Here is a 10,078-nt window from a genome sequence, read left to right on the forward strand (position 1 = left end):
ATTAAAACTGCGTGCCCGACCGAGAGTCGAACTCGGGACCTTTGCCTTTCGCGGGCAAGTGCTCTACCAACTGAGCTACCGAAGCACGACTCACGCCCGGTACTCACAGCTTTACTTCTGTCAGTATCTCGTCTCCTACCTTCCAAACTTTACAGAAGCTCTCCTGCGAAACTTGCAGAACTAGCACTCCTGAAAGAAAGGATATAGCGGAGACATGGCTTAGCCACAGCCTGGGGGATGTTTCCAGAATGAGATTTTCACTCTGCAGCGGAGTGTGCGCTGATATGAAACTTCCTGGCAGATTAAAACTGCGTGCCCGACCGAGACTCGAACTCGGGACCTTTGCCTTTCGCGGGCAAGTGCTCTACCAACTGAGCTACCGAAGCACGACTCACGCCCGGTACTCACAGCTTTACTTCTGTCAGTATCTCGTCTCCTACCTTCCAAACTTTACAGAAGCTCTCCTGCGAAACTTGCAGAACTAGCACTCCTGAAAGAAAGGATATAGCGGAGACATGGCTTAGCCACAGCCTGGGGGATGTTTCCAGAATGAGATTTTCACTCTGCAGCGGAGTGTGCGCTGATATGAAACTTCCTGGCAGATTAAAACTGCGTGCCCGACCGAGACTCGAACTCGGGACCTTTGCCTTTCGTGGGCAAGTGCTCTACCAACTGAGCTAGTTCTGCAAGTTTCGCAGGAGAGCTTCTGTAAAGTTTGGAAGGTAGGAGACGAGATACTGACAGAAGTAAAGCTGTGAGTACCGGGCGTGAGTCGTGCTTCGGTAGCTCAGTTGGTAGAGCACTTGCACGCGAAAGGCAAAGGTCCCGAGTTCGAGTCTCGGTCGGGCACGCAGTTTTAATCTGCCAGGAAGTTTCGACGAGAATTAGGTTCGTAAACTGACGTTTTCAATCAAGAACAACTTTATGATGCAGACACAAATCGACAAATGTTTGGATGAGGTTATGTTGATCGAGGTCGAAGCTAACTGCCTGACGTCTGTGATCTGTTTCTTTCGACCACTGCTTACCGTTGTGGCCACCTATCGGCAAACGGCGGAAGCAAAGTTGTACACCTTGTATATTCTTTCTGCCTTCCTGGCTGTTTGGTGTCTGGCATGCTGCTTATATACTGCTTTCTCTTGTGTTTCATGTACCAGCAAGTGAGTTGTAATAAACTGCATTGTATTAAAAGGACAACATTTCCTAATGTTCTGCAAAATTATATTTGTTTGGTCTCTAACCAGTTTTGGCTTCTCAGGCCATTTTGTCACTTAAAAATGGCCTGAGAAGCCAAAGACCCATTATTGATGAAATAAATATAATTTTATGGAACATTAGGAAGTGTTTTCCTTTTTAATATTACTATCATATTCTGCCAAGCACCAACAGAAAAGTGCATGTCCAATGACTTGCAATACGTGATTGCCAAAATGTGAAACACAGTGAGCTTTATGTGAAATCAGTGCATGTACTTTGTAAAACATTTGTTATGAGGTGTTAAGTTTTTCTTCTGTCTTAGGGTGATACAGAGGTGCTTTGCATTATTTCTCCCTTTTCACGTTTAGTGGTGAAACACTTTTGATTCATTATGTATTAACCATTTAGTGTAATCATTGGAGGTGCTGTAGGTAGAAAAAATAAGGTACCCTTGGGTTTGAAAACTGATGGAACACATCTGATCAGATGTCTTTGTAAATACATTTGTGCATTCAATTGAAGAAATAGCCATGACAATTGATAATTACATCTAAGACTTACAGAGTTTTGAAACAAATAATTAGTCACTGTGTTAACAATTATCTTGTATTTTGTGGTTATTCAATAAAATTTGTTTCAGTGACAATTTATTGTGCCTCTTCAATTAAAATAACAGATGACACTCACTATTAGCAAATACTTACTGTATTCACTGTGGATCAACATTTCCCACAGTTTCTTTGAAGTAAAGAGATAGTGAAACTTTGTCTTTAGATATACGCATTACCTAACATTTGCCACATGCACTTTTTCTTCTCAGTGGGGAGCGTTGGCAGTTACGCCAGTGGTGGCTGGTCACTGGAGGCAAAGAAGGCCGAGCCACCTCACTTTTCTGTGATAGAAGTGGTAGCGGTGGTAGTGGTAGTAGTAGTGGTAGTAGTAGTAGTAGAAATAATTATTTTACAGTAATTTACAATAAACGTTTATGCACTTTTGCCAGTAACAATGAAAGATGTGTTATTTCTTCCAAACTGCTAGTACAACAAAGCAGGTCAAAGTGCAGAAGCTGAACCCTAACCTAGAGCCACCCATTCATTGCCTGACCAATACGTCAACTTGCTTGGCGATCCGTTAAACTGTGTATGGGCAGTGGAGACTGATTGGTGGACCCCACCTACTTGCACTGATAGAGTGTGGGCTGGCAGTCAGAAGTCTGGCGCAGTGGCCAGGTATGTGCCAGACCATATGTAAACACTCAGTTGCCTTTGTAAAGATGACATCACTACTAGGAACAAAGGAGGGACACAGGCTATGTTGCCATGCACTTTGGTGGCAAAGGAGGCTAGTAGCAGTGGTGCTGCCACTGTAAGTTCCTCCTACGTAAGTTGTCTTGAGTGCAGTAGTTGTCTCATGTGCCGTGAATATGGATAAAGCATTACATCAGTACTTCTAGAATGAAGTACTGATGTAATGTTTTCGATTCAGGACATCATTACTTACCTGCAGGAACTGTCATTTTCAAGGAGATGTGCAACTGAACAACATTAAATTTTGAGAAAAAGATGCCCAACAATGGCACAATATCTACTTCAGAAAGATAAGTTCAAAATACTTGCATTCCAAACTTTATGGTATCAGCAGCACAAGTGGTTATGTTTTAGCCATACAAAAGGAAAAATTATTTATTGTATGAATGTGAGGTGCCTGTTCTTTTGGACATTTCCGAAAGAACTGACACCATGCAGGATATGCGATTGTGGTACATATTATGTAAATTGAAGGTGGAGGGAGTAGAAAGGAAATGAAAATAAAGGAACGATTGATGTCAGCTACATCGTGACTTTAAGTGGAATCAGCGATGATGAGTGAAAATATATGTCGGACCGGGATTTGAACCTGCTTACTAGGCAGTTGCATTAACTACTGTGACCCTCTGACCCCATGCTTATCACAACTGCATGGATTCCCCAGGGGGCTCGCCACTCTTTGGCAGGTCCATGCTTGGCTACCACGGGGCCCCATCCTTTGCAGTGTTATTTCCCTTCCATGCTGCATGTCTATCCTCTTGCTATTCCTTTTCCCCTCCCTTGGGGAACTTGTCTAGGATGTCATTGGGAACGTTCAGCATTGTCTGTTGCTGACGTAAGAACAGTCTCACCTTTGCTTTTCGCTTCCTTTTCCTTTCTTTATTTCTCTTCTCCTCTCGTTCCTCCACTTCGGCGTTTGAGGTTCCTCTTTTTCTTCTTTCTTCCTGTCTGCTCTTGAAGGCTGGCCCACACATCTCACGCCTAACAGGTGACTGGGTAACACATTGTTCCCAACTCCGGGCCGACAGGTAAGTTCCTCTTGTGAAGGGGGCCCCCCATTGGAAGGAGCCCGCCATTTGAGATGCTGGCAATCATGGGGGATTTTCTCGCCATGAGTCAGCCATCTTCCCAATCAGTGTTTACGAAATGTAAATGTAATGAGGCTAATGATTCAAAGACCCTTCCTGCTGGACCACGGTTCCTCATGGTCTCACATACTGAACAGGCCTTCGCCACAGAAAATCCGTTCATTATTCAGAAAGGTGTTGATGCAGTTGCCAGCCCTATGGAATCCTGCTCTATAGGATAGCACTTTGGTTTTAGAGACTGCTTCCGATTCTCAAGCACAACAACTGCTTGCTGCCTCACTTCTCCACGGCTACCCTGTTCGTGTCAAGGCCCATAGAACTTCGAATTCTTCCTATGGTATAATTAACACTGGACAGCTTGACGGTCTAACTGGGGCCGAAATTCAATCTTACCTCTCTGATAAGGGTGTTATTGCCGTCCATCATGTAATGAAAAAGGTAGATTCCTCCTTAGTGCCCACCCACACTCTTTTACTCACCTTTGATAGTGTGGTGCTGCCGTCCAAGATCAAAGCAGTCTGGCGGTACATTCTGAATTCGATGCACTGCTACCAGTGTCATCGTCTCAATCACACTAGAACGTCTTGTCGACACTCAGCCAAATCTGTAACCTGTGGTAGGGATGCACACGAGGGCGATTGTCCAACTCCTTCTCCCCACTGTATCAACTGCAATGGCGGCCATGTCGCCTCCTCAGGGAATTGTCCCATGTATCTTGGTAAATGAAAAAGTGCCTTATCCAGTAGCTCGCAAGTTACTGGCTAGTCGCAAACCCTGTGTTCTCTCTTCTGGCACCTGTAGTTCTGTTCTTGGAAAGGAAACGAGTACTCCCGTGTAGTGTTCCTCTGTCCCTCCAGCCAAACAACACCCAAGTCTTCCTCTAACCGGAAAGGTTTGAAGAAGTCCACTAAAGGCAAATGGTCTTTTCCTTCACCAATGCGAAGATTCTATTTGATGAAGTCGCCCTGTGGTACCTTACCCCAGCTGGCCTCCATATTGCCAGTACGTAGCACCAATTGTTTTCAACATTGGAGTCCACAGACTGAGTGCACAAGCAAGCTGATGCTTCTGTCGACCGCATGGACCAGGATCCTCCTGGTTCTGTGCCATGTAGAAGCGACCCTACATTGGCTGTCACTCAGCAGCCGGCGAGTGGACACCCCCAACAGCTCGTTCTCATCATGACTGTCCTCCAATGGAATGTTCGCAGCCTTCGGTCCCACAAAGAGAATTTACAGCTGCTTTTAGCATCAGAGCATCCCCTTGTACTCTGCCTTCAGGAAACAAAATTATGCCCTCATGACCGCTTTGAACTTTCACATTACTTACCGATTCGTTTTGACCTTCCCCCTGAGGTCGGCATTCCGTCTCATGGGGATGTCATGCTGCTCATACAGAATGACATTCTTAGTCAACCCATCTCCCTGACTACCCATCTTCAAACTGCTGCAGTTTACCTTTCCCTTGCCTGCCTGACCTCTCCCCTCTTTACCATTTTTGTTCCTCCATCACCAGGGCAGACATCTTTCAACTTATTGGGCAGATACCTCCCCCATTTTTGCTACTCGGTGACTTTAATGCGCATTGTCATCTTTGGGGTTCTCACAGGACCTGTCAGAGAGGTGTCCCCTTGGCTGACGTTCTTAACCAACTTAACCTCTTCTGCCTTAACACTGGAGCACCCACTTTCCCTTCTGACTCCTCGCACAACTATTCCCATTTTAACCTATCCTTTTGCACTGCCCAGCTTGCCCATCATCTTGAGTGGTCCATTCTTTCTGAGACCTACTCGAGTGACCATTTCCCGTGTGTTGTCTGTTTGCTGACTCCTACCCCCTCTGCATGCATACCCAAATGGCAGCTTAATAAGTTTCACTCCTCCCTGGCGACCTTCGACGAACAAGATTTCCCCAGTTGTGATGACCAGGTGGAATATCTCACAAAGGTTATCCTTACTGGTGCAGAAAGTTCCATTCTCTACACTTCCTGTTTACCACATTGTGTCCCAGTCCCTTGGTGGACTGAGGCATACCGTGACGCAATTCGCTCACGAAGATATACTCTCTGCATTTTTAACCATAATCCTACGATGGCAAACTGCATTCATTATAAACAGATGCGTGCAAAGTGTCATCGCATTCTTCAAGGACAGCATAAGAGCTAGCTGGATTTCATTCACTAGTTCTTTTAACAGTTCTACCCCTTCCTCTGTCATGTGGGCTAATCTCCGACAGCTCTCTGGGACCATGATCCATTTCCCCATTTGTGGCCTCACAGGAGCAGTCGATGCTATTGTCCACCCTATTGCTACCTCCAACACCTTGGGCTACCATGTTTGCGGAAGTTTCGAGTTCTAAACAAATTTGTGGTAAGGTGTTATGGGACCAAACTGCTGAGGTCATTGGTACCTCAGCTTACACAGTACTTAATCTAACTAAACTAACTTACGCTAAGGACGACACACATACCCATGCCCAAGAGAGGACTCAAACCTCCGGCGGGGGAGCTGCGCAGGCCGTGACAAGACGCCTTAGACAGCGTGGCTACCACGTGTGGCTTCGAGTTCTTCCCACAATCACCCTGCCTTCCTCCAACGGAAACGAGTGGAAGAGGCTCAGGCGAAACCTTTCTCTTCTCTGAATCGTGAGTACTACAATGCCGCCTTTACTGTGAGGGAGCTAGATCATGCTCTCAGTTCATCCCGATCCTGCACCCCAAGGCCAGATGTCATCCACATTCACATCTTGCAGCGTCTTTCTCTTGCAGGCAAGCACTTTCTGCTTAACACGTACAACTGCATCTGGGCAGTGGACACATTTCCCTGACGCTGGCGTGAAGCCATCGTCATATCCATACCTAAGCCTGGTAAGGACAAAATCCTTCCTTCTAGCTACCGCCCCATCTCTCTTACCAGCTGCATTTGCAGGGTGATAGAACATATGATTCATGCCTGGCTGGTACAGTGACTCGAGTCTCGCAGTTTACTGATGAATTCACAGTATGGATTTCGACAGCGGCGTTCTGCAGTTGACCATCTCGTTACTTTGTCCACCTATGTCATGAATGGTTTTCTGCGGAAATACTAGACTGTGGCAACGGTTTCCGATTTGGAGAAGCCCTACAACACCTGCTGGAGAACTGGTATCCTCTGTACTCCTTACACGTGGGGCTTCCGTGGTTGCCTCACCCGTTTCCTTCAGGAATTTTTAAAAGATCGAGTTTTCAAGCTGCGTGTGGGTTCTGCCTTGTCAGACACTCTTTAGTAGGACAATTTTGTAGGTTCTGGTGCACTAACGCAATGTTAATAGAAATTCTCTATTTTATATATAAAACAACAGATTTTTAATAATGTTTAAAAAATTCAGTATACTTAATTAACTAAACCGATCTTATAACGTTAACTAAATACCCATTTTTACATAATACAACTAATTATAATAACTAAGTGATTTATCTAAAATACAACACGATTTGTAGCACAATAACAGGTATTAGTTAACAAAAGTAAGTTGTTGTTGTTGTGGTCTTCAGTTGTGAGACTGGTTTGATGCAGCTCTGCATGCTATCCTATCCCGTGCAAGTTTCTTCATCTCCCAGTACCTACTGCAACCTACATCCTTCTGAATATGCTTAGTGTACTAATCTCTTGGTCTCCCTCTATGATTTTTACCCTCCATGCTACCCTCCAATACTAAATTTGTGATCCCTTGATGCCTCAGAACATGTCCTACCAACCGGTCCCTTCTTCTCATCAAGTTGTGCCACAAACTCCTCTTCTCCCCAATTCCATTCAATACCTCCTCATTAGTTGTGTGATCTACCCATCTAATCATCAGCATTCTTCTGTAGCACCACACTTCAAAAGCTTCTATTCTCTCTCTGTCCAAACTATTTATCGTCCATGTTTCACTTCCATTCATGGCTACACTCCATACGAATGCTTTCAGAAACGACTTCCTGACACTTAAATCTATACTCGATGTTAACAAATTTCTCTTCTTCAGAAACACTTTACTTCCCATTGCCAGTCTACATTTTATATCTTCTCTACTTCGACCATCATCAGTTATTTTGCTCCCCAAATAGCAAAAGTCCTTTACTACTTTATGTGCCTCATTTCCTAATCTAATTCCCTCAGTGTCGCCCAACTTAATTCGACTACATTCCATTATGCTCGTTTTCCTTTTGTTGATGTTCATCTTATATCCTCCTTTCAAGACACTGTCCATTCCGTTCAACTACTCTTCCAAGTCCTTTGCTGTCTCTGACAGAATTACAATGTCATCGGCGAACCTCAAAGTTTTTATTTCTTCTCCATGGATTTTAATACCTACTCCGAATTTTTCTTTCATTTCCTTTACTGCTTGCTCAATATACAGATTGAATAACATCAGGGACAGGCTACAACCCTGCCTCACTCCCTTCCCATCCACTGCTTCCCTTTCATGCCCCTCGACTCTTATAACTGCCATCTGGTTTCTGTACAAATTGTAAGTAGGCTTTCACTCCCAGTATTTTACCCTTGCCACCTTTAGAAATTGAAAGAGAGTATTCCAATCAACATTGTCAAAAGTTTTCTCTAAGTCTACAAATGCTAGAAAGGTAGGCTTGCCTTTCCTTAATCTTTCTTCTAAGATAAGTTGTAAGGTCAGTAGTGCCTCACATGTTCCAATATTTCTACGGAATCCAAACTGATCTTCCCCAAGGTCGGCTTCTACCAGTTTTTCGATTCGTCTGAAAGTAAGTTATTTTTAAAAATTTTAAACTGTGAACATAAGTGAAAAAATAAAAATATATTAGTTAAGAAAGTACATTATTTTAAAAAATCAGATTGTGAACATAAGTAAATAAATAAAATGTATTATTTAAGAAAGGCAAGTTATTTTTAAAAATTAGCAGCCATAAGATTATTGTGATTTGTTGTTTGCAAATGTTTTTTGAGATTTTTTTGTTTATAGTTCTACCACATTTTCAACTAATTTCAATTTTCTGACGTTTTTTGCAGTATTCTTTACATATATACTTATGTCGACCTGTTCGATATTTATCTTTATAAAATTCTTCAATATTTTTTTCAGTCATACATTAAGTACACTCTCTTAGCTGTGGCTTAGTGTTGTCCATTTAAAGAAAATACAATTAATGAGCAAAATAATGTTTTAAAATTTGACATTGTGAAACTAAGGAAACTAATTAAAATGTATTAGTTAACAAAGTACATTATTTGAAACATTTTAAATTGTGATCGTAAGTAAATAAATAAAAAAAATTAGTTAACAAAGGCAAATTATTTTAAAATTTTCACTTTTTATATTTCTATCTTTCTTAAAATGTTTCAGAAATGTATATAAACATGAAGTTAACACTTTTATACCTTTTTTAAGTTTTTCATTCATTTATATAGGAGCAAATATTAATAATTAAAATTTTTCAGTAAGTAATCCATATTGTGCATCATATGTAAGATCGCTTTTACCGTACATAATTACATAAACAAGTGTATCAATTGGAATTTTATCATTAAAAGTTGCACAAACTTTCATATTTGTTTTTTGTGTAGTTGTAACCCTTTTTCTACATGTTGTATTGATTTCATAAATTGGATAATTAGTTATAAGACTAAATGGATTAATATGAATATCTGATTTTAGTAAAGTAATTCTTTTAAAATCATGAAATGCATCATACGCTTTTAGAAAATTATTTGGTGGATTAATATTCCATATTTCTTGAGGGAAAACTTCATTTTTACTATTATATATATATATATATATATATATATATATATATATCCTGTAGTTTAACATGCTCAAATAATGATGAATCAACTAATTGATTATTTTTATGATTTGTCTGAAATACAACAAATTCTGTAGAGTTATAGAAATTTGTTATATCTAGTTCAAAACAATTTTTATTAAATAAACTAGCAATTTCTTCAGTTTGAAGTTCATAAAAAGAAATAGGAATTGTAGGATTTTCAAAATATTTTCACATGGTTCAAGTTCATAACACCATTTATATTTAACAATTGGTACACGAATTTCCATAGATTCTATATTAATTTTTCCTTCTTAAGGAAGAGTACCTTTTATTTCAACACCAGCGTAATTTTTATCAAACCAATGTAAAATTATACCACTAGAACATGAACAATGAGTAAAAACTACAGTTAAGTTTCTTTCAAATATAAATTCTTTATTATCTGTAAAACCCACCAAGTAATGAGAATGGATAAAGTAATTCATTTCTTTTACTATTTATTTTTCCTGTATTAAGAATATGTCCTTCTAAACTTGTTTTGTCAGTAACTGATGAAGTTAAATGTAGTAAAAAATTTGATTAATTAAGAGGATGTTCAATTCTAGATAACATATTAATCCCTTCTTTTATTCTTATAAAATCAAACAATTTAACTACACAATTATCAATTAATTTTTTGTTTGATTCTCCATCATAAGTTGGATAATCTGTACCATCATTTGC

General features: G+C 40.7%; 1 non-coding gene across 1 annotated transcript; it reads right to left on the reverse strand.

Annotated features, from left to right (window-relative positions):
• Positions 1 to 309: 309 nt before the first annotated feature.
• Positions 310 to 386, reverse strand: Trnas-cga. Its single transcript has one exon. It is a non-coding gene; the product is annotated as a tRNA-Ser (tRNA).
• Positions 387 to 10,078: the final 9,692 nt, after the last annotated feature.

The sequence above is a fragment of the Schistocerca piceifrons genome, chromosome X, assembly GCF_021461385.2.
Source record: "Schistocerca piceifrons isolate TAMUIC-IGC-003096 chromosome X, iqSchPice1.1, whole genome shotgun sequence".
Taxonomy (NCBI): Eukaryota; Metazoa; Arthropoda; class Insecta; order Orthoptera; family Acrididae; genus Schistocerca; species Schistocerca piceifrons.